This window comes from Bombus vosnesenskii, unplaced genomic scaffold, assembly GCF_011952255.1.
Source record: "Bombus vosnesenskii isolate JDL3184/JDL3185 unplaced genomic scaffold, Bvos_JDL3184-5_v1.1 scf7180000015241, whole genome shotgun sequence".
NCBI classification, from domain to species: domain Eukaryota; kingdom Metazoa; phylum Arthropoda; class Insecta; order Hymenoptera; family Apidae; genus Bombus; species Bombus vosnesenskii.
The window spans coordinates 1-25,282 of NW_022883898.1; the positions used below are offsets into that span (position 1 = coordinate 1).

Here is a 25,282-nt window from a genome sequence, read left to right on the forward strand (position 1 = left end):
TTAGAGTTATTGATTAATAGAGCAGCAAGACCGTATGACTTATTACTACCTGATAACATCGAGGAAAAAGAAATAGATATCCCCAGTGTAAGACAACAGGCAATAAAAGAGATGGAAACTAGTGCTAGGTATGACAAAGAGAGATTCGATAAAACCAAAGCTAAAGTAGTTAGGTTTAATCCTGGTGATTTGGTACTACGCCAAAATGAAGAAAGGAACCAGACAAAATTGGATCCAAAATTCAGGGGTCCGTTTGTGATATCGGAGGTCCTGGAAGGAGACCGATATACCTTGAAAACACTGGATGGGAAAAGGTCATACAAGTGCAGTCATGACAGGTTAAGGAAAATGCCGGATAGTTGCATTCCTGCGGAGTTGGATGTCTGTTGTGATGACGAGAACAGTGACCATGGCGATGTGAGTACCCCGATCCCAGAGGATCGTAGAATTATATGAGCCCAGGTGCGGCCATGGGATGGAGTTCAGTGCGGTCAGGCACTGGAAGTGACGATGTCACGAAGCTGGGAGCCGGTTTAGTACCGACAGCGACAATGTCACGAGGTTGGAGCTGGTCTAGTACCGACAGCGACAATGTCACGGATTTGGAGCTGGTCTAGTACCGACAGCGACGATGTCACGAAGCTGGAGCTGGTCTAGTACCGACAGTGACAATGTCACGAGGCTGGAGGCGGTCTAGTGTTGACAGCGATCGTGTTACGAAGCTGGTTATGTAACGAACTTTGAGAGTATGTGCGATTCGAAGGATGAGACCCATTTGGGTGTGAAATCGAGAATGGTCCGTCATGTCATTACGACCCGACTGAAAGCACGCAGAATGCAACTGGCACTTTGAATGCTAATCACAATGATACTAATCCTGTTTCCTTTTGTTTTGTTGACGAAGGTACACCCGAGGACGTGTGGTAGTCAGGATGGCCGTGTCGGAGATGAAAGGAAAGCCGAAGCCTTTCCTTGGAAATTTTGGGAACATCCTCTAGTACCTTAGCCTAGATTTTATTATAGTTGTAATTGCTTAAGATTTGTAATAAGCGAGATTGGGTTCGAGGTGACAATCGGTCGCTGAACGTAGCGGGCCGAGCCACGTGTGATGTTGCCTCGGAGGTGCCGATGCAATGGGACATACATTGTATTAGTAATCAAAACTCCAGGCAGAAACTGCCTAGCAACGGCGTTTGGAACTTTCTCGATGCTTCCAACGAGTGTGCCTAGCAACGGCGTTTGGAACCTTCTCGATGCTTCCAAACGGGTATAGAAAACAAAATGCAATCGTACAGGGAGAAAAATCTCCACGAGGCTGGCATTCTTACGATCGCCTTGGAGAGTGATACATCGAGCATTTTCGACGATCGCATTTGCGTCTAAGTTAGTTTCGCTTAGTAGGGAGTTATCCCGGTGACCGTGGATTCGTTTGAACTCAAACATTGCTAATAGTATTATTTAATTTAATTATTCGTAGATCGTATTATTCATTAGGCTTAGTGTTTGTTAGACTTATTATTAGTCGTACTTATTATTTGTTAAGCTTAGTGATAGACCTGTATATACGTGTAAATAAAATCTCGGCTTTGTGAAACGATGGCTAGTCCACATGAAGAGTCGTCGCGCGCCCAAAATTCGAATCGTGATCCGACATATATATATATCATTTATATAATTTTCTTTTGGATCTGTTCCCTTGTATGAATACTGTATCTTTGTATATAATATAATATATATAATATGTTATAATTATGTTAGTTGTTATTTATTCCTTAACTCTCTCCCTTTTTCTTGTGTTTTTTTTTTTTTTTTTTTTTATTAGTACCTAACATTGCTATTATGATGCCGTATTATATTGCATTGGCTGTTATTTGTATGTGCGCGCGACAAATTTTTCAACATGGTCGCTCGCGTGTCTCTTTGGTATGGCGTTGGTTTAGTGTCAACAGTGACGTGTTGTTGAAATAACTAATTAATTGTTAATCACTATAATTTTATTTGGTAGTGTTCTGTAATATTGTTTTGTGTATTGTGTTACCAGTTATTTCGTGTGGCATAACTTTATTCCTTTGCACTGAGTTCAATCATGTCTTGTCGCCAATATTCAGTTAGTCCATCTTGGTTAATTTCTAACCCATTTATGTGTTTATTGACCTTTCCTTATTTTCCCTATTAATTTATTATTGTATGTACTTGCTATTTGTTATTATTTTATGTAATGGAACAGTTCCTTATTAGTGATTAAAATTTATTTGTTAGATTAACATTGTCTGTAATTCTTTAAATTCTACTTATTTGATGCTCCGTCACTTACCTGAATCATTCCCACAACGTCGTCCAATTCTTCGATATGCCTTGGATACTTACTACGGTTGCCTTCAATCGTCTTATATCTGTGGCTATAAAGGTACTGTTTAATTCATTTAATTTAATATGTGTATAGTGCATTGTGTGTGCGACCGCTATTGTGCATTGCAAAATCCACTTCTACATGTTAGATGTAATAATATAACAATACTACGTAGATTAATACATAATAAAATATCCTTTTACTCCGGTTATATTTATTACTAACTCTCAATTAATCTATCTTAATTATTTTCTAACCACTTTCTATCTTCATCAGCTATTTTATTCCTTCTTGTTAATCTGCGAAATTCATGCATGTGCACTTCCTTGTGCGGTGATTGATTGTTTGCGAGGTGAGTTGCGCTTTCGTTGTTGTTGAACTAGCACGTTTTACTTGCAAACAGTAATTGGAGCATTCGTAATAGACTTCTTTCCCTTTTCCAAGTTTCCGCTGTCTGTGTCATTCGACGGACAATGTCAAGCCTCCACAGCACCGTGGTAACATTTAGCAATGCTGCTCTTTGCATTAAGGCTATTGAAGTTAATTCGTTCGTTTATTTCCAGCTGGTGCATGGTGTTCCGCTAGCAGGGAGCCATAACCTATTTTGCACGTAGACCTTCTTTTATGGTGATTACTTGTTTACAAGGTAACTTTCACTTTCCCTCTTTTAATTATTTACTGAATCGACACGTTGTATATTTAAACAATAATTGGAGTACACATAATAATTTTCCTTTTTCTTTTTAGGTTTTCGCTATCTGTATTGTTCGATGAACGGTGTCACACCTCCTTTTGATTTATCCATAATATAGTTATAACATTTAGTAACCTTGTATTTTGCACTGAGACAATTGAAACTAATTTATTCACTTATTTCAGGTAGCTGTCATACATTGCGTTCCACGAACAACAATCCATAACTTATACCTGCACGTACACTTTCTTGTGTGCTGATCACTTGTTCACAAGGTAACTCCCACTTTCGCTAGTTAATTGTTCATTGAGTTAACACGTTTTATATTTGAGCAGTAATTGAAACACGTATAATAATTTTCCTTTTTCCTTTTAGGCGCTCGGTGTCTGCGTTATTCGACGAACAGCACTATAACATATACTACCGCACTACGTTGTCCAATGAAATCGCTTTATTCATTGCTTATTTCGATTATGCGCCAGTTTCAACTTGTTTAAGTGCACTGTTCGCGGAATCCCTTTTACTTCAATCTTGACGTTTTGTTCTGCAAGATTTCTAGCACTTTGTGTCGTCTAATATATTGATCGGAGAATTTTCCTTGCTAGGTTCTTTTAGTAGATATATCGAATCTCCTATTTTAAAATCTTGAGGGCTGATTCGTCGGTCGTAATATTCTTTTGATCTTAGTTTGGATTTTATCAATTTTTCTCTTGCCATTCGTTGTACAGTGTTAATTTTATTGAACAGATCTTCGAGATATTCTGCGTATGTTGGTTCCATGTTCTCTTCGATTGTTACTTCACCAATAGGTTCTCTGGCTAGGTGTCCAAAACTAATTTGTGCGGGGAGAGTTTCGTTCCTTTCCTTCATTTTAGTTTTTATTTTGCGCCAAGACGCAGGTTTACTGACATCGATCCAATTATCCAATTGCTTGCTAATAGCATTTAAGATACAAATTTTTGAGAGTGCCGCAGCCATATTAACCTAAAAATATTTTGTATATAGTATAGTGTGATACCATCCATATTTTCCTGGGGGAATCATAAGATCAGCACTACTTACTATGTTACCTACGTCAAATATTAGATGTAGTAACCAATAAAGTATTTTTAATCCAATTATAATCCAATGGCTAGCGTATTTATTCAAGTTTTTATATATATCTTCGACTGGTGATTCCCTGTTTTCTCCCTTTTGATTTCTTTGAGCTCGTTGAACTTGCGTTTCTTCAGCTTGAAAATGTTTAGAATCCTTTTCCTTAGTTATCCTTTTTTCTTCTTCATTTAGTTTATTCACAGCACCTTTATTTTTCTCTACCTTTTCAGGATGAATAGTTTTACTGGAAGTGCTTATTATAATTAAATTATTATTTATTTGTATGGAACGTTTAGGAATATTTTTGGTAGATTTGGAATTATTCTTTGAATTTTTATTACAAACCTTTTTGCTTATAGATTCTGTTTTGGATTTAGGGATAGCTATATTTTTATTTTCTATAGTGTGATCTTCCTTGCAATTTAATGATTTGGTTTTGAGTTCGATAAAGTTTCCTTCTGATGGTTTTATAGAAGTTTTTGAGTGAGATGCACTCGCTATCTCTTTTCCTATTATGATTGAGACATTCACGAAATTCGTGGAGTCTTGCTTTTGTATCTTTGCCAAGTCGAACGTGGAGAGGCAATTCGCACTTCCCAGCGGGTCCAATATCTCTGTGATATTAGGCAGTGGATAAGCGTTGCCTGTCGTCTCGTCGTTCAATTTCCTAGTTTCTGCTTCGTCTGAAGGTTCTTTGGCACTAGTATTGTTTATCTTGTTTGGTAACTCAGAAAATTTCTCACTCATGATCCTATCTATGGCACCGTGCGTCCTCTTATTATTTAACGTGACATTATCCCTTATCACAGCAACGGGGTGGTGTTTGCATTGAAAAGTTGGTTGGTTGAAATGATCAGCATCTCTCTTTTGATTTAGATCTCTATCGAGGTATTTATTTGTGCGTTTTTCTTCCCAAGTTATTGCTCTTGTTTCTCTCCTGACATTTTCTTCTATTCCCGGGTTGTTTAGGTGTTTCCGCGACGGCGGTACAAATCTCCAGTCCTGGCAGTTGTTTCGGTTATAATTATTCGAAGGTGTCGGATGTTGGTATCGAAATCTATCGTTCGCTTGTTTTAATTCTCGCGTTGCTTTCACGGCTTGGCGGTACGCATCGTCCAAGGATTGGTATCCTGCTGTTTTTACTCGTAAATACACCTCGTTTGGGAGCCCCTTAACGAAAGCTTCCCTCGTGTCTCGATCTATCCTATCTTGAAATACGGTGCCGTACTCGTACCTTTCCCCGTTCATTATTGCCAGTCTGAGATCTTTGACGCGCTCTATGTAGTCCAAAATATCTTCTCCCGGTCGTTGAAATATTGTAGCTAATTCCCCTTTATATTCGTTAACCGTTTTTCCCGGATCGAACATATCTTTTAATTTATTCCCGAAATCGTTTAAACTTATTATTTCTGTGTCTTCTATGGCGAGAAACGCGTGCCCGCGAAGCTTATTTGTTAATAATTTTACTAACTGAGATTCTTGATGCCTAGGAACCATGTTTCGTGCGCGCTCGCATGCTCTTAAAAATCGAAATACCGAGGGTCGATGTCCGTCGAACACTGGTACTGTCTCTATTGCATCTTTTAACTTAATTGATTGGGGATTAACTTCTATCGGTATTGTCGCTTGGGAAATTATCGGCGATGATACGGGTGTCTTGATTTCCTTTTTTATTTTCAGTGAACGCACATCGTCTTGTAATTTATTCATTGTTGTACTCATGTCGCGAAAATTCGCATCCCATGCTTTAAGTTTTTCCGATAACATCAAGATCATGTCTTTGTCCAACGATTTTAATTTAGTCGCCATTGTTTCTCAAATATATATTTTATTGACAAACGTGACAACCTTAGTCCTCTGTGGAGCGTATCGAACCGTTTAAACCAACTTTAATCCTCCGTGAAGCGTATCCCACCGCTGCCACCAAAATATTTACTATATATATATTAAATGTTACGTATTAGTTTATCGACATCGATCAAATTTTAAATTTAGAGTTTACTGAAAAATTTTTTTTTGTTGTTGAGTTTGAATTTAGTCTGAAGGAAAATAATTTGAAATGATATTATTGTGTATGTAATACTAGTTTAGATTTCTAATTAAATACGGTAGTTGCTGCCACCAGAAATAGTCTAAGGACTATTTCAAAATATTTTATTTCTATTAATTTCCGTTTAATAGGTAGCGTTAACTGATGCTTAATGCAACTGGTAAACGAATTTCACTTTTCGGCTAACCTGCGATGTGCAGGAATACTGGCACGGGAGAGGATTTAAGCTGGGATTAATAATTATTTGTCCTCGTTGAACGGATTTTATTTGAATGTGAAATCGCCTAGATTATTACCTATATATATATATTTTATTAACCGGATATATGTATTTTTAGCGTTGCTGGATCGGATAGGAATGTGAGATTTTTCGTCGTTTATATATATATATATATATATAAATTTATTTTTACGTTCGACTTCTTCTTCTCTTTTAGTTTCACTGTAACAGGTTGCCGTTAGAACCGAAACTCAATTCATTTCCTACGATGGATTTTGTTACCACGATCTTCTTGCCTTTCTAGTTTAATAATCGAGGATGATTCTAACGATCCTCTCTGTGTGGGACTCGTGTGATTTCGCAAGCCTTGCCCAAAGACGGGTAGTATTTTACCAACAGTGGGAGGAGGAATGCGAAGATCAGTGGGTGGTTCAGTAGCTGAAAACACCGTTCGCACAAGCCGACACAGCGGACAACTCCTTTTTATTTAAAGGTTAAACGATGATTCTATCTTCGAAACCGTTCGCGAAAATAAAACGAGACCGATGATACGAAGTTCTAATTCGATTCTCGAGGGCAACGAAATTATCGGAGAAGAAGGAAATTCTCAAAATTAATTTTCTTACCTTGAGGAGTAGGCGCTGTCTGGCGCCATTTACCTCAGCTGCTCCGTTGGTCGTCGAAGGTTTTACTGGGTTTATTACTTGAACTCGAATATAGTTTACTATCAACGTCTACTTTATTTATCTATTTCGATACGGACAGAACAATTTACTACCTGGATTAATACCGCAATTACAATGCGCGTTCAAAGATAAAATTTTCTTTTTACTTAGTCGCGGCTCTCTTTTCTTGACCGAAAAACTAAAGACCCCGGAGCGCAAAATACTATACAAAATTTCTAAAAATGAGCGCAATAACGAACATAGTAACAATACAATTAACAAAGAGTGAACAAAATAATTATAAACCGTAATAACGAAGATCGCAATAATAATGAACAAAGAATAATGAACGGTAATAACAATGATCACTATAATAATGAGCGAAGAATAATGAGCGTAATAAGAATGTTTACCAGAATAATAATGAGCAAAGAATAATGAATAATGGATAAATGATAATTATCGTGCTGCTCTACGTTGCTTTGCTTATTTATAATGCCATCCCCCACGGGGTGGTGGTCCGCTGGGGGTACGCTTATGTTTGTTTTTGCGATTTTGATGTTTTCCCTTTCTTGTTGTTTCCCTAGGTTTCGGTGATCGACGTTCGAACAATGTTTGCGGAGGTATTTCCATCAGAGGTTCCTTATTATTATTTTTTCTTTTAAATGTTTATGTATGATATATATATATATATGTCGGAGATGAAAGAACACCGGAGACTTTGGAATTTTGGATAATCCCGCAACATTGTAACCTAGAATCTACTATAGCTGTAATTTAACAATTGTAGTTATTCAACCCGATTATAATTGTTCGTGAGTGTTGATAATGAGCTTGGGCTCGAGGCGACAGTCAGTCGCCGAACGTAGCCGCGGTCACGGGATGAACGCTTTCTCTAACGAAGGTATGGAGTAATTCTATAGCTCTCCTTAAAAGAAATATTCGTGGCGACACGCGACAGTAAACATTCCAACGGTTTCTGTCCCGTGGCTCGCCACGCGCAGACCCTATTCTTCGAGTAAGATGATTGCCAGATGTCGATGCGTCTCCGCAGTACATGTTCGGCTAGCCCGAGGGCCCGTTATAAATCTTAAGGTTTAGTTAACTAAAGTCCTTCAAACAGACAAACAGTCTTTGTCCCAACTACGGGAAGATAGGGGAGACATATTTTTCAACGAGCGGCGTCTCCCACTAGCAACTTTCCCTCGAAGGCGGCTAGCATCTTTTTCTAACCACCGATATGGAGATTGACCAATTAGCAGCAACGTCAATTTCCCTTACTTTCTGAACGGAGGCTTTTCTCGACGAATCCGATGATCTCGTATCCTTAGACACACCCCATTATAGTTTTCCTCTGTGGCATCATCGGGACGGGAAAGGCATTCTCGTTCGCGATCTCACTGATGGAAGGAGTAACCCTTTACGACCAGTGAATATCACGCATCCGACTTAGATTTTGTGAGTACGTTCATCTATCATCCCGTCGACCGCGGATTCGTTATTGAACCTAGGATCATTGTCATTAGTTTCTCGAGTGCCTAACTACCACGGTTACTTGTCCGGCTCTATAATAATCGTATTTGCACTAGTCAATGTATTCTCTATTGCATAACGACAACGTGTAACCCAAACGAAGATTCGTTTCACGCCCCTAACCCTAATTCTAATGTAAACCCGACATATATATATATGTACATCGTACATAAAAACAAAATACATCTAAAAATAATAATAATAAGGAACCTCTGATGGAAATGCCTCCGCAAACATTGTCCGAACGTCGATCACCGAAGCCTAGGGGAACAACAAAAAAGGGAAAAAACATTAAAATCGCAAAAACAACCATAATATGCGAATATCCAAACTTACGAAAAATAACTCAAAGAAGGAGGTCCTGGTTGTGGGAGAGCAGCGGAGTTGCGCGTGTTGCCCGAGCGAGCATCGAAGTGATAATGATGCTGCGGCCGCCAGCCCTTGCACGCGCCGAAGAAACACAGATAATTCCCACGGTACAGCACGTGGAAGTTTCTCGCGGAAAGGACTAGATCAGCATGGAATGCTTCGAGCCTCCTAGACGCTAGCTCAGCAGAAGCACAGGACTGATAGGAACTAAGTCGACGTATGGAACCCGCATTCTCTCACGTACGATTTCAAGAAATCCAAACTGCAACATCCCGATTCCCACGGAAGCATACCCCCAGTGGACCACCACCCCGTGGGGGATGGCATTATAAATAAGCGTAGCAACATAGAGCAGAGCGCTTTTTGATTATAATTTACGTACCATATTGTGCTCATTATTGTGATCTTTGTTATTTTAATTCTTTGTACTCATTTCTATCGTGCTTGTTATTACTTTCATATAGCATTTACTGTATTAATCAGATTAGTAAATTGTAAGGCGTGTATCTAGATAAGATAAATAAAGAAAATTGGAAATTAACTATATTCAAGTTCAAGTAAAAAAAAAACCCCAGAAGTAAAACACCAACGATCACCGGAGCAGGCGAAGTAATGGCACCCGACAGCACTTTTGTCCTCAAGGTAAGAAAATTAATTTTGAAAATTCCTTCTTCTCTGACAATTTCGTTGCACTCGAGAATCAAACTAGAACTTCCTATCATCGATCTCGTTTTATTTCCGTGAAGGGTTTTGAAGATAGAATCATTGTTTAAACTTTAAACAAACGTAAAAATAAATTTATATAAAACAACGAAAAATCTCACATTCCTATCCAATCCAGCAACGCTAAAATATATATATCCAGCTAATAAAATATATATATAGGTAATAATCTAAGCAATTCTACATTCAAATAAAAATCCGTTCAACGAGGAAAAATATTTATTGTACCCAGCTTTAATCCTCTCCCGTGCCAGTATCCCTGCACATAGCAGGTTAGCCGAAAAGTGGAATTCGTTTACCAGTTGCATTAAGCGTCAGTTGACGCTACCCATTAAACGTAAAAAAAATAATAAAAATAAAATATTTTGAAGTAGTCAGACTATTTCTGGTGGCAGCAACTACCGTATTAATTAGAAATCTAAATCAGTATTACATACACAATAATATCAATTCAGTTTATTTCCCCTCAGATTAAATTCAAACTCAAACGAAAAAAAAAATTTTCAGTAAAATTTAAACTTAAGATTTGATCGATTTAAACAAACAAATTGATACGTAACATTACACTACAAATGCAAAGAACTACCGTTTAAGCGCCGAAACAAGCAAAATAGCTCGCAAATCGCGAAGATTTCGTAAATTTTGACGAAAAATAGCCGTCATTTCCTTCCCGTTGGAGATATTTCGACGTTTAAGAGCTCGTTGAACTACATTTTACACTGCAAATGCAATGCACTAACGTTTAAGCGTCGAAACAAGCCCAACAGCTCGCAAATCGCAATGATTTTGTTGATTTTGACGAAAACTAGTCGACATTCCCTTCCCGTTGGAGGTATTTCGACATTTAAGAGCTCATTTCACTCCATTTGACACGCCAAAGATAATGCACTCCGGTTTCAGCGTCGAAACAAGCCCAACAGCCGGAAAATCGCGATGATTTCGTCGATTTTGACGAAAACTAGCCGTCATTTCCCTCCTGTTGCAGATATTTCGACCTTTAAGCGGTCATTTCGCTCCATTTTACACGACAAATATAATACCCACAGGTTTCAGCGTCGAGACAAGCCCAACAGCTCGCAAATCGCGATGACTTCGTCGATTTTGACGAAAACTAGTCGTTATTTCTATCGCGATGGAGATATTTCGACGTTCAAGCGCTCTATTCACTCCACTTGACACGCCAAATGTAAGGCACACCGGTTTCGGCTTCGAAACAGGTCCGACAGCTCGCAAATCGCGATGATTTCTTCGACTTTGACGAAAACTAGTAGTCATTTCCCTCCCGTTGGAGATATTTCGACCTTTAAGCGGTCATTTCGCTCCATTTTACACAACAAATACAATACCCACAGGTTTCAGCGTCGAAACAAGCCCAACAGCCGGCAAATCACGATGATTTCGACGATTTTGACGGAAATTAGTCGCTACTTCTTTCCCGTTGGAGATATTTCAACGTTTAAGCGCTCATTTCTCTCCATTTTACACGGCAAATGTAATGCACACTGGTTTCAGCGTCGAAACAAGCAGAACAGCTCGCAAATCGCGATGATTTCGTCGATTTTGACGAAAAGTAACTGTCTTTTCCTTCCCTTTGTAGATATTTCGACGTTTGAGCGTTCGTTTCACTCCATTTTACACTGCAAATGTAATGCCCGCCGGTTCCACCGTCGAAACAAGCCCAACAGCTCGCAAATCGCGATGATTTCGACGATTTTGACGAAAATTAGTCGCTACTTCTTTCCCGTTGGAGATATTTCGACGTTTAAGCGCTCATTTCTCTCCATTTTACACGGCAAATGTAATGCACAGTGGTTTCAGCGTCGAAACAAGCAGAACAGCTCGCAAATCGCGATGATTTCGTCGATTTTGACGAAAAGTAACTATCTTTTCCTTCCCTTTGTAGATATTTCGACGTTTGAGCGTTCGTTTCACTCCATTTTACACGGCAAATGTAATGCATACTGGTTTCAGCGTCGAAAGAAGCAGAACAGCTCGCAAATTGCGATGATTTCGTCGATTTTGGCGAAAATTAGTTGTTATTTCCTCCCCTTTGGAGATATTTCGACGTTTAAGCGCTCATTTCACACCATTTTACACTGCAAATGTGATGCACGCCCGCTTCAGCATCGAAACAAGCTGTCACGTCCCGCGGTACGCACGTGCCGTAACAAAAGACGGAACACCGCAAAATACAAATATGGCGAGTGACAATTCGAATATTCAAAGGGAATGAACGATACAACGAAAGTGGGAATTTTTTAATACAAGATTAATTAAATGTTATCAAATATAGAGAATTAGTATACGAGGGCAAATAAGAAATAATAAAGTAAAAATAGGTACTCTAACGAAATAGTAAATATAAAGAGTACAACATAACGTATAATTTTATAATTCGACTAAGGATAAACTATGAAGAACCAATTAACCAAAAGTGACTCGCAAATTAATTAATAAATCACGACATAATACTATATTCAATCAGGATATCGTACAATTCGACAATTTAATCAAATCTCGTAATAACTTCATGAATAATTCAAAGGAAAGGAAAAAGGAATGGAACGATAGGAAATATCAAGCAATTTAATATACAGCAAATATGGACATACAAAACCACAATAAACAAAATATATCTTATATACAACTATATATAAAATATATAAAACACCTAGGCATATTAACACACTTCAATAAACCAGGCACTATTGTCAGAATCCACACACGAAACGTCAAGATTAAAGTAAAAGGGATTCCACGAACAATACACTCGAACAAGTAACACAATCGAAACAGACCACAAGAACGATTTCAAGAGACAACGGAGTACGGTAGTATATGGAACAACACTGCTTGTCGAATACTGCAGATAGTGGTAACCTAAAAGGAAAAAGGAAAATTACTAAGCGTGTTCTAACTATTACTTAAATATAAAATGTGTTATTCAATAAAATAATTACAAAACAGTGGAAGTGAAAAGTACCTCGTGAACAATTACTCATCGTAGAAGGAAGTGTATATGCGAAAACAGGTTATGTATCCATATCCGTAGAACATAATCTACGGCAGCCAGCTGAAACAAATGTAGGAATTAACTTTAATAGATTCGATGCAAAACATAATACTACTAAATGTTTAGAACAATATTGTGCCTAAACCAAAGGAAGTGTGACACTGCTTATCGAATCATGCAGATAGTAGAAACCTAAAAGGAAAAGGAAAATTATCATGTGCGTTCTAACCATCATTTAAATACACAACATGTTAATTCAATAAAATAATTAAAAGCAGTGAAAGTTAAAAGCACCTAGTGCACAATTAATCATCGTACATGCAGGAATTTCGCAGAAACAAGTTGTGGACTCACTCCGTAGAACATAGTATACGACTGTCAGCAGAAACGAATGAATGAACTAACCTCAATTGCCTTAATATATATGGAAGAGAATAATACTATTAAAGACTTGCAATAATATTTCAATTAAACTAAATGAAGCACGATAACCATCAATAATTGATGCTCGACAACAGACTTACAGTTCGCTAATGGAAAATAAAACCGAGAAAATCAAGAAAATTAATGACATTATAACGAAACAACTCAGCGTTGACATAGCGGTCTTTAATAAGAAGAAATAAAATCAGTTAATAAGTGCAGGAAGAGTTAAGAAATAACTAAGATAGGTTAAGTGAGTGACAACGATAATTTACTACTCACATCGAAGAAGTTTATACAAGGGTCAACGCAGTTATGAGAAACCAACTACCAAATTGGAGTAAATGTAATACGAAGAATCGAAGTTGATACTAGTGGAATGATCAAGAAGACGTGAGAAAATTGGAAAGTCGAGAATTAGTGACATTATAACAAACAATTCAACACCGACGGAATGGTCTTAGCAAACAAGAGAAGGTACCTTATAAGTTAACGAGGTTTGTATGCAACCAATCATCGTTAAAGGAAGCGTGCACGCAGGAACTCCACGAGAATGGGCTATGGATCCAACTTTGCAAAACATAATACACGACAGTATGAAGGTATCGAAGGTAATAAATATCTAGGTAACCAATCATAACCTAAAAAGGGGAAGAATGTTGTAAACCATCTTGGAATAGAAATTGATAATAATAAGAAGCTCGTTACTCACATCGGAAGATATACATTAAAACCGACGCAGTTACAAGAAGCCTACTACCAAACTTAAGTGAATAGTTACGGAATACTGAACCAGATACTATCGAAACAGTCAAGGCAGCAACAAGAAACTGGAAAACCAAGGAAGTATTCTGACATTATAACAACACAATTCGATGCTGACGAAGCGGTCTTAGCAAAGAAGATAGTAGACGGACTATTTTACTATACAGATATTTACAAAATATAATGTTTTATATATATCTATATATATACTTACAATTCTAGGATAAGTAGAAGTAGTCTTGACAAGTGTTAGACATGTAACGAAGAACCAGAAGATACCAAACGCGCACCATGTAGCTGTTCCAAGTAAAAGACTCAGCGCTGAAGGATTAGAATTGTAGAACCTATAAACAATAAAGATTTTAACTAGCAATGTATAAGATTAGCTCCTAAATTCTATGTAAAGGCTGCAAATTACACGCACAAGGTAACGACAACTTCATAACAAAGAAACAGAAAATAGCCAATAATATAGGAATAGGTTATGAATTAATCAAAACTGATTAACTGAATATCAACGACAAACGCGATTAAGATAAAAAATTATTATATTGTACTAAGTTAATATAGCATAATTGTATTAATCTGGCGTAGAGAAATAAGGTTATGTTACGCAGTAGAACTGGTAATAACAAACTATGCACATATTACTATCAAATTAATTAAGCGAACATTCTATAAAAATAAACCACTCGAAACACAACAATAAAACAGTGCTATTGATAAATTATAAAATTTAACAATAACACAATCCACATGCTATTATATTAAAATAACACACTATGCGCATATTAGTATTAAATTAATTAAGCGAACACTCCATAAAAATAAATTACTCAAAACACAGCAATAAAACAGTGCTATTGATAAATTATAAAATTTAACAATAACACATGCCACATGCTATTATATTAAAATAACACACTATGCACATATTAGTATTATAATGATTATACAAACAATACTATTGTCATCTAAAAATTCTAACTACACTAAAATAGAGGAAAATAAGCGACGGACGAATAATTATTTCAGTATTAAATAAATTAAAGGACGCGTCACTTTTACTAGAGACACTCACGAGCGGCCATCTTGGACTGTTATGATAGCTCTTACACGTGCGCATCGGAATACATGCAATAATTACGCACATTAAATAAATGCAAATAATATTATTCCCACTGCAATTATACGTCAACTATTAAAATAGAGTCACAAATAATTAACGGATAAATAATAGATTTCACATTAATAAAATGTTACTGTATACTACGAACATTCACAGGCGGCCATTTTGGATAATCAACACGTGTATATAGTAGCCTTTATGCGTTACAAAACAAATCATATTTTCAGCGAAGGAATAAATATTTATTAATGATAATAAAAATGGAAGATAGTAACAAAGAAAGAATAAATAATGATCAATACAACGTAACGCAAGAATATTGGAAATTGATAGAAACCAGCCGTGAGAAACAAACCATGAAATAATATATTAAGCTTACTATTATAAAAAGAAAAATGACATTTTAACGCATAAGAAGACTCGGCAAATACTAAGTTGCCACGCGCCTTGAACGATTCACTGGCCTCAGCAAGGAAGTTACCAGATACATCGCAGATGCAACTTCCGCAAGGAAAAGTTGGCACGCGCTTGTGTCACGTAATTTTTAGGGTTGGTTGGTGAAAATAAAATATAGTTGAGTCGTAACACAACAATTAACTTTGTTTTAATCAACCTTTATTGTGAATTCACCAATCACAATGTAACACGCACTGAATTAGCATAAATCACAATTCACTCCAACCACGTTATGTAAGACTTAGTTACAACAATACATTAAGTACGTGACTTATAAGGGTAGAGACCGATATAGATATGTTGACTATTCTAAGGATACAGAATAAGTGAAGTTTTACTGACGATACTGTGTCTGAGGAAAGCAAGGGGTGGGTGTGTCTAAGGACACGGGACTATCGGATTTGTTGATGACAATTTTGGTTAAGGAAGTGAGGGCAGTAGACACCGTCTCCGATTGGATAATAAGACGGTTGGTGGATCAGGAAGGGTTTTAGCCGTCCTCGCGAGAAAGTTGCCAACGGAACATACCAGATGTGGAGAAAACCAAATTTCTAAGCTAACACGTGGTAGACAATAAACGTAAAGGGAAATCTAAGACAGGAAATACTCGCTTGGTCCGAAGGACCTTAACTATGAAAATGCCAAGGCCCCTGGTGGGCACTTAAGACTATTGAGGGTGCGCGCCAAGGATATGCAGACATCTGGGTGCCATCCTGTCCGTGGTGTGTGGCCTGGTCTCTGATGTGAATTGACGTTACACCTGCCACGTTTCACTGGCATCAGTAAGGACGTTCTGGGAAACATCGCAGACGCACCATTAGCAAAATACGAGCTACTACGATACCGACATTTTATCACGCACCTTGCATGTCCCTAATACCCAACGAAATATGAGAAATTAAGAAGACGAAACTTCAGCAGCATCTACGTGTCTCAAGGATATGAGAAATTAGGAATAGCGTAAATAAGATAATCAAGAAGACGAAACTTCAGCACAGTCCGCGAAAGTAGACAGTCACAAAATTCCTAATTTGTCACGTAGCAATGCTGTGATTCCCATAGAGATGATCCATCACGTGACAATTAGGATATTATAAATAAGCGGGAATAACATAGAGTAGGGGAGTCCTTATTTAAAATTCAGACCATTCACATCGTCCCTCTGTCCATCGAAATCAAATATTAAAAAAGTTAAATAGTTTCAAAGAGTCTTCATCCAAAATTCAAATCGTTTACATCGTCACTCTGTCCGTCGAAATCGAATATTAAAAATGGTTTCAAAATATCATTATTCGAATTAAGCATTCGTATTGTCACTTCATCTGCGGAATCAAAGTTAATTGTCAAAATTCGACACATCACCAAGCCATACATACCGCCGATCGACTTTACATCTAATCAAGGTAGGAAATTTGAAATTGTATATCCTCTTCTCTTTTAACTTGCATTCGAACAAAGTTGTCTCTGAACAAAAGCACCCGTCGGCAGCTATAGTTGACAGATAAAACTATCAAGCACACAATTTACGTAGATTTCATCCGAACGTCTTGAATTCACGATATAAAATTGAAATAAACGTTCTTGTCCAAGATTTAATAAATTGTCTGGAATAAAACAACTTTATCAAAATTCGATCTATTTCGTTTACAATTGTTCGCTGTATCAACCAGTGATTACGGTGTTTTCAACGCAGAGAACATCTATGGTTTTTCGTTTTCCTCTTCCCATCGCTAGCAGATTGCTCATCCTTGGGCGAGGCCTACGAAGCCACACTGATTGTCCACAGTGGACCCAGTTGCCAATTAAAACAATCATTTTTCGCTTACGACTCCACTAGTTGCCAAGAACGAATTATATTATCTAAATTGTTAAATCTAACTGATTATTCGCTGTGTTAAACCTGTGTTAACGGTGTTTTCAATTATCGAAAACACTTATCGATTTTCGCATTCCTCCTTCCATCGTTGGCAAATATCGCCCGTGTTTGGGCAAGGCTTGCGAAATCGCACAAGTCGCACACAGAGAGTGATATTCATTTCACCTTGATCATATCAGATGACAAAAACAAGAAAGAATCGAAAAGATAAAAGTCACCTCCGCAAGAAGCGAGCCGATTAATTGCTGCATAAGTTAAAAGGGAAGAAAAGAGGCGCCGAGAAGAGTTAGAATTAAATCGCGAAGATTTTGTACCGAGTTTTTCGCCCTCGAGTTCACTTATTTCCGAACATTGCGAGACGCATTCCTTCCAATCTGGATCGCCATCGCCTACATCTTACGATAGCGTTTGTCATAAACATATTATGTTAATCGCCCGAACGAGTAAAAATTAGCTTTCGCCATTAATCCTATCGACACAAATAAATCTTACCCTACTAAACATTTGTAAAACTTATCCGATTAGAAGCTTGAGTATTTACTATATCTACATATATATATTTGTCGAGTTTACATTAGAATTAGGGTTAGGGGCGTAAGACGAATCTTCGTTTGGGTTACACGTTGTCGTTATGCAATAGAGAAGACATTGACTAGTGCAAATACGATTATTATAGAACCGGACAAGTAACCGTGGTAGTTAGGTACTCGAGAAACTAATGACAATGATCCTAGGTTCAATAACGAATCCGCGGTCGACGGGATGATAGATGAACGTACACACAAAATCTAAGTCAAAAAGCCTTCGTTCAAAAAGTAAGGGAAATTGGCGTCGCCGCTAATTGGTCAATCTTCATACCGGTGGTTAGAAAAACACGTCCCTCGAGGGAAAGTTGCTAGTGGGAGACGCCGCTCGTTGAAAAATAGGTCTCACGTTGAAAAACATCAGTTCGCTGTGGAGTGCCGAAGCGTGCAGACGTGTCTCTAGTGCCCAGCGTAGTTCGAAAACAACACGTGTCGCCCAACCGTCGAAAGAGAACACAGCTAAGTGTCCCTTACCCCCTAGGGAGAAGAAAATCCCACGCACCTAACCCCAACACGAATACTAGCCTCACAGCCTCACGACTAGTTGTTCATTCCGAATTAACTAGCTCGATGATGGCCCAGCAACCGCGACCAGGCTCTCCGGAGCAGACTCGCAGCTACCCCGAGCTACCCCCCCCCGTGGCAGAAGTGTAGCAGAACTCTCCGCACTAACGACGCTAACACTACAAAGAAGAGGAAAATAGAACCAGCAACGCAAATAAACACACACAACAGGTTCGCCGTATTGGAATCCTCAAACGACGCCATGGAAATCGTAGAACCGCCATCAAACCAACACTCACAGAGAATCCCCCCTCCCCCACCAATTTTTGTGGACGACGTCATTGACATACAGACAATGACCAAGTCCCTAGAGAGAGATACCAGCAAGGAGGAATATAACCTTAAGATAAGCAACAACAAGGTGAAAATACTACCGACGAACCCAGAAGCTTACAGAAAACTCACCAAGACACTCAGGACCCTGAACGCCAACTTCCACACCTACCAACTTAAACAGGAAAGGCCTTTCCGGGTGGTCCTACGAAACATACACCACTCAGCAGACATAGACGAACTAAAATACGAACTCTCAAAACTCGGCAACGAAGTCGTCAACGTAAGTAATATAAGGCATAGAGTCTCGAAAGACCCGTTATCCTTATTCTTCCTAGACATTAAACAAAAACCGAACAATAAGGAAATATATAACATCAGCCGCCTAATGTACGCGATAGTAAAGATCGAACCACCGCTCGTGAAAAAAGAAATAGTGCAGTGCAAAAGGTGCCAAAGGTACGGTCATACGCAGAAATACTGCAACCATACTTTCCGCTGCGTTAAATGCGCAGGCTCTCACTCCACTGACTAGTGCGCCAAATCACCGGAAACCCCAGCGAAATGCATCCACTGCCAAGGGGACCACCCTGCCAACTACAAAGGCTGCCCAGCATATAAAACACTATACACGAACAGGTACCCTAAGCTCAGAGCAAAAGAGGTATCCAACCAAACACCCAGCCCGCCGAAATTCACGACTACCCCAACCCCCTCAACCAACCAAACGCACAGTCCTACCAAATTCATCTCCACCTCAACCTCCTATGCCCAAGCAACACAAGGCATCCAAAATAACCCGAACAGCCAAAGGAACCTTCCCCAAAACAGTGACCCCAACCCACCAAACACAGACAACTCCTCAAGGCTTGAAAAGCTAATAGAGAAACAATCGGAGCAAATAAATCACTTGCTATCGCTACTAACACTCATCGTGGAAAAATTAGCACGCCCCGACTCAAAATAAAACCAAGGCGCATAGCACTCTGGAACGCCAACGGTCTAGCGCAACACAAACTTGAACTAGAACTCTTCTTAAAACACCAGCAAATCGACGTAATGCTCGTGTCGGAAACCCACTTCACCGACAAGAGCTACCTGAAAATAAATGGTTACAAATTCTACCATACCCAACACCCCAGCGGAAAGGCCCACGGTGGCACCGGAATAATAATCGAAGCAAGTATTAAGCACTACGAACTCCCATCATTCCAGAAAGACTACCTCCAAGCAACAAACGTAGCAATAGAAGACTGTCATGGCTCAATCACCACCTCAGCAGTATACTGCCCTCCCAGACACTCCATCGCCAAAGAAGACTTTGATAACTTCCTGGACACCCTGGGCAACAGATTCATAGTTGGAGGAGACTATAACGCCAAGCACATCCAATGGGGCAGCAGACTGGTTACAGCAAGAGGCAAAAACCTCTTAAACAGCATAACAAACAACAACCTCAACTACCTCACCACATACGAACCCACATACTGGCCCACTGACACCAACAAAATACCCGACCTTCTCGACTTCTTCATAACTAAAAATATCCCATCAAGACACGTCCAGATCAACTCCTCGGCTGATCTCTCCTCTGATCATTCTCCCGTGATAGCAACAGTCAGTTCAACAATCATCGAGAATACACCTAATGGCTCCATTCACAACCAACACACCAACTGGCAGCTCTTCAGAGAAGTCTTTACACACTCAGCCTTCACCCCACTAAAAACAAAGGAAGATATCGAAGCAGCCACGGAATACTTAAACACGAGCATAATAAACGCAATCCGCCTCTCCACACCGACAAAGCCATCTAACAGCAAACAAGAATATCCCCATTACATACTAAAAAAAATAGCAGAAAAACGAAGACTAAGAAGAGTATGGCAGACCCATAGAACACCGGAGGACAAACGCAAACTTAACAACGCAACTAGAAAGCTATCCAGAACCCTAAGAAACTATAAAAACGACTGTTTCCATAAATACCTCGCCAGCTTATCCCCCACAGCCGACGCCAACTACTCACTATGGAAGGCCTCCAGGAAACTCACACGCCCCCCACAAATAATCCCACCTATCCGCCGTCCGCAAGGTGGATGGGCGCGAAGCCCTATAGAAAAAGCCGACCTGTTTGCAAAACACTTGTCAAAAGTATTCAAACCCCATTCCCCCCAAACCGCCGCGGACGTTACTGAATACCTGCACACCCCCTTCCAAATGTCCCCTCCTATCGAACCCTTCTCCTCTGCTGAGACTATAGAAACAATCAGTCGCCTAAACCCCAAGAAAGCAGCAGGACACGACCTAATAGGCAATAGAGCAATCAAGGAACTTCCCACAAAGGGATAGCACTCATCACATCGATTTTTAATGCTATCCTTCGCCTGGAACACTATCCTAAGGCTTGGAAAATCTCATTGATTACCCTCATCCCTAAACCCGGTAAACCGATATACGAAACCTGCTCCTATCGCCCAATCAGTCTTTTACCTACCCTGTCCAAACTATTCGAGAAGATGCTCACGAACCGACTCCTTCCAATCCTAGAGAACTTGAAAACACTCCCAGATCACCAATTCGGCTTCCGAAAACATCATTCTACAGTAGAGCAAATCCACCGCCTAACTCATACGATCAGCCAAACACTCGAAAAGAAAAAATATTGCTCAGCGGTCTTCCTAGACATCCAACAGGCATTCGATAAAATATGGCATGAAGGGCTACTATACAAACTTAAAAAGATCCTACCCCACCCCTACTACTCCATCCTAAAATCTTACCTAACCAATAGGCAATTCATGGTTAAATACCTAGACGCCACTTCCGCAACATTCCCAATAGAAGCCGGCATACCCCAAGGTAGTGTCCTCGGACCCCTACTGTACTCCATCTACACTGCCGACCTACCTATATCAAATGATATAACAATAGCGACATTTGCAGACGACACAGCGCTATTAGCTTCCCACGCTGACCCGGTAATAGCCTCATCCACTCTCCAGCGAAGTCTCGACTCCATGGAAAAGTGGTTTCACAAATGGGGCTTCAAAGTCAACGAAAAGAAATCCTCACATGTAACCTTCACGCTCCGAAAACAAACCTGCCCCCAGGTCACCATCAACAATGCAACAGTTCCTAGCAGGGACACAGTCCGATACCTGGGCATGACCCTGGACAGGAGACTAACGTGGAAGACACACATCTCAGATAAAAGGAAGCAACTAAAGGACAAACTAAAAAAACTCTATTGGCTCACGGGCCGACGCTCCAAACTAAATATACAGAATAAAATTACCCTCTACAAGACCGTAATAAAACCTGTCTGGACCTACGGAATCCAACTATGGGGAACAGCAAGCAACTCCAACATTGAAATACTCCAACGCTTTCAATCGAAAACGCTAAGATCCCTAATTGACGCACCTTGGTATGTAACCAATGAAACAATACACCGCGACCTCAAGATACCCACCGTCAAAGAGGAAATAGCAAAATATAGCAACAGATACAGCAAAAGAATCAACAAACACCGAAACCCCCTAATCACTGGACTACTCGATACGACGGACCAGACTCGCAGGCTGAAGAGGCACTACCCGCTAGACCTAAACGTCAGATTCAATTAATTATCCAAATTAAGCATATGCACTTACTTATAATATTTATAAATTATACCTATCTATAATAAGTATTAACTTATTGTAAATAAACAGCCATGTCACTGCGCCACGCCAGAAAAATTACTGAAAATTCTCAACGCGAGAATTGATTGTAATTTCAACAAATAAATAAAAAAAAAAAAAAAAAAAAACGTTGAAAATAGGTAGTTGGGACAAAGACCGTTTGTCTGTTTGAAGGACTTTAGTTGACTAAATCTTAAGATTTATAACGGGCCCTCGAGCTAGCTGAACATGTATTGCGGAGACGCATCGACATCTGGCAATCGTCTTACTCGAAGAATAGGGTCTGCGTGTGGCGAGCCACGGGACAGAAACCGTTGGAATGTTTACTGTCGCGTTTCGCCACGAATATTTCTTTTAAGGAGAGCTATAGGATTACTCCATACCTTTGTTAGACAAAGCGTTCATCCCGTGACCGCGGCTACGTTCGGCGACTGACTGTCGCCTCGAGCCAGAGCTCACTATCACCAATGTCGAACAATTACAATCGGATTAAATAACTACAATTCTTTTATTACTGCTATAGTAGACTCTAGGTTACAATGTTGCGGGGTTATCCAAAGTTCCAAAGGCTCCGGTGTTCTTTCATCTCCGACATATACATATATATATATATATATATATAGGTAACAATCTAAGCAATTCGACATTCAAATAAAAATCCGTTCAACGAGGACAAATATTTATTGTACCCAGCTTTAATCCTCTCCCGTGCCAGTATCCCTGCACATAGCAGGTTAGCCGAAAAGTGGAATTCGTTTGCCAGTTGCATTAAACGTTAGTTAACGCTACCCATTAAACGTAAACTATTGGATAAGCACTTACGAAGTAACAAAACCCCGACAGACGAAGGTACAAGATCTGTTTTCCTACAGCCAAGAAGGTGCTTACAGAGGCACTTCCAGACTGGGAATTCAATCTAGTAGTTACTGAAAATACACGACAGACGAAGGTACAAAGATTTGTCTTCCTACAGCTAAGAAGGTACTTACAGAGGCACTTCCAGACTGGGAATTCAATCTAGTTACCAAAGACACTATAGACGAACAATACCCATCACACACTAATACTCTTAACTTGAAGAGAAACAATAATAATAGTAATAATAAAAAAAAATTTTTTTGAAATAGTCCTTAGACTATTTCTGGTGACAGCAACTACCGTATTAATCAGAAATCTAAATCAATATTTCATACACAATAATATCATTTCAATATTTCCCTTCCGATTAAACTCAATTCAAACAGAAAATAAATTCAATAAAATTAAAATTTAAAATTTGAACGATTTAAACAAATGAGTACATAACAGAGGAGATTTTAAATTTTTGGTGGCAGCGGTGGGATACGCTCCACAGAGGATTAAAGTTGTCACGCTTGTCAATAAAATATATATTTAAGAAACAATGGCGATTGAATTGGAATCGTTGGACGAAGAAATGGTTTTGACATTGTCGGAAAAACTTAAGGCATGGGATGCGAACTTTCGCGATATGAGTGCAAAACTCGTCGAACTACAAAACGGCATGTTCGAACTTAAAACAAAACAGGAACCTAAAACACCCGTATTGCCGCCGACAACACAACAAGAGACGGTCCAGCCGAGTGGACATACCCAGCCAATTAAGCTAAAAAATGCGATCGAATCGGTGCCAGTGTTCGACGGATATCGACCATCGGTATTCCACCTTTTAAGAGCTTGTGAGCGCGCGCGAAATATGATTCCCAGATATCAAGAACCTCAATTAGTAAAATGGTTAGTAAATAAGCTCCGTGGACACGCGTTCCTCGCCATCAAAGACACAGAATTAATGAGTCTAAATGATTTCGGAAATAAATTAAAGGATCTATTCGGCCCAAAGAAATCTCTTAACGAATATAAAGGGGAATTAGGAACGATATTTCAACGACCCGGGGAAGACATATTAAATTATATGGATCGAGTTAGAAATCTTAGATTGGCAATAATGGACGGAGAAAGAGGCGACTACGGCATCATATCCCCCGATATCCAAGATACCATAGATTGGGAAACGAGAGAAGCTTTCGTTAAAGGACTTCCGAACGAAGTATATGTGCGAGTAAAAATAGCAGGGTACCACACTTTAGAAGATGCGTATCGTCAAGCCGTCAAAGCAACAGACGAATAACCGATAGAACGCGACCCCAACGACCGACACCCTCGAACTACTACAGACGCGACAACGTACGTCTTTCGAACACTAACAATAATATCAGGAACAACCGCCAAGATCGAAGATCGGTACCTCCCTCGCAGAATTTTTTGAATACTACAAGACAAAATAGCACGTGTAATTATTGTAAAAAAACCCGGGAATTTAGTGAAAGATTGTTACAAATTTAAAGCCCGAGTAGATGCTGGATTAATCGTACCCTATGCTTCGAGACAATCGGGAAACCAAGCACGTCCTTCGGGAGGAACGATACGCCGAATCGCCCAAGAGTACAGGCGGCAACCAGGAGACCGGCGCCGACGGCACCAAACAGAACAAGGGCAATCACCTCCGCGAGATCGACTCCATCACCCATAATGAGAGACAGAGCGAACGCAATGCCGACCGTAAGGTCGAACGAACAACCATTAAATACCGTGGGGGAGTCATCCCACAACCAAACGAGGTCACAAATAGAGAATCCGGAATCTCAAGACAAAAGGGAAAGAGTGAAGCACAAGCAACCAGCGAAGGAAAATCACCGAGAGTCGAATTCAGATTCGGAAGGCGACCTCTCCGAATTATTTCAGTAAAATTTAACGATTCCCCAACGACTCCAACTGCATGAATAGTTTCCCCAGATG

The 25,282-nt window shown here is 39.4% G+C and overlaps 2 long non-coding RNA genes across 5 annotated transcripts; both read right to left on the reverse strand.

The window, feature by feature from the left end:
- Positions 1-8,753: 8,753 nt before the first annotated feature.
- On the reverse strand, positions 8,754-9,726 carry LOC117241068. Its single transcript, XR_004494881.1, has 2 exons — positions 8,944-9,726; positions 8,754-8,868 (listed from the first exon to the last, which is right to left on the reverse strand). It is a non-coding gene; the product is annotated as an uncharacterized LOC117241068 (long non-coding RNA).
- A 2,541-nt stretch (positions 9,727-12,267) lies between these two features.
- On the reverse strand, positions 12,268-15,267 carry LOC117241071. 4 transcript variants are annotated; one of them, XR_004494883.1, is made up of 5 exons: positions 14,982-15,267; positions 14,115-14,244; positions 13,617-13,965; positions 12,683-12,772; positions 12,268-12,579 (listed from the first exon to the last, which is right to left on the reverse strand). It is a non-coding gene; the product is annotated as an uncharacterized LOC117241071 (long non-coding RNA). The 4 variants fall into 4 exon arrangements; XR_004494884.1 differs by lacking the exon at positions 14,982-15,267 and having other exon boundaries at positions 13,617-13,776; positions 13,848-13,965; positions 14,115-14,684; XR_004494882.1 differs by lacking the exon at positions 14,982-15,267 and having other exon boundaries at positions 14,115-14,684.
- Between the last annotated feature and the right edge of the window lie 10,015 nt (positions 15,268-25,282).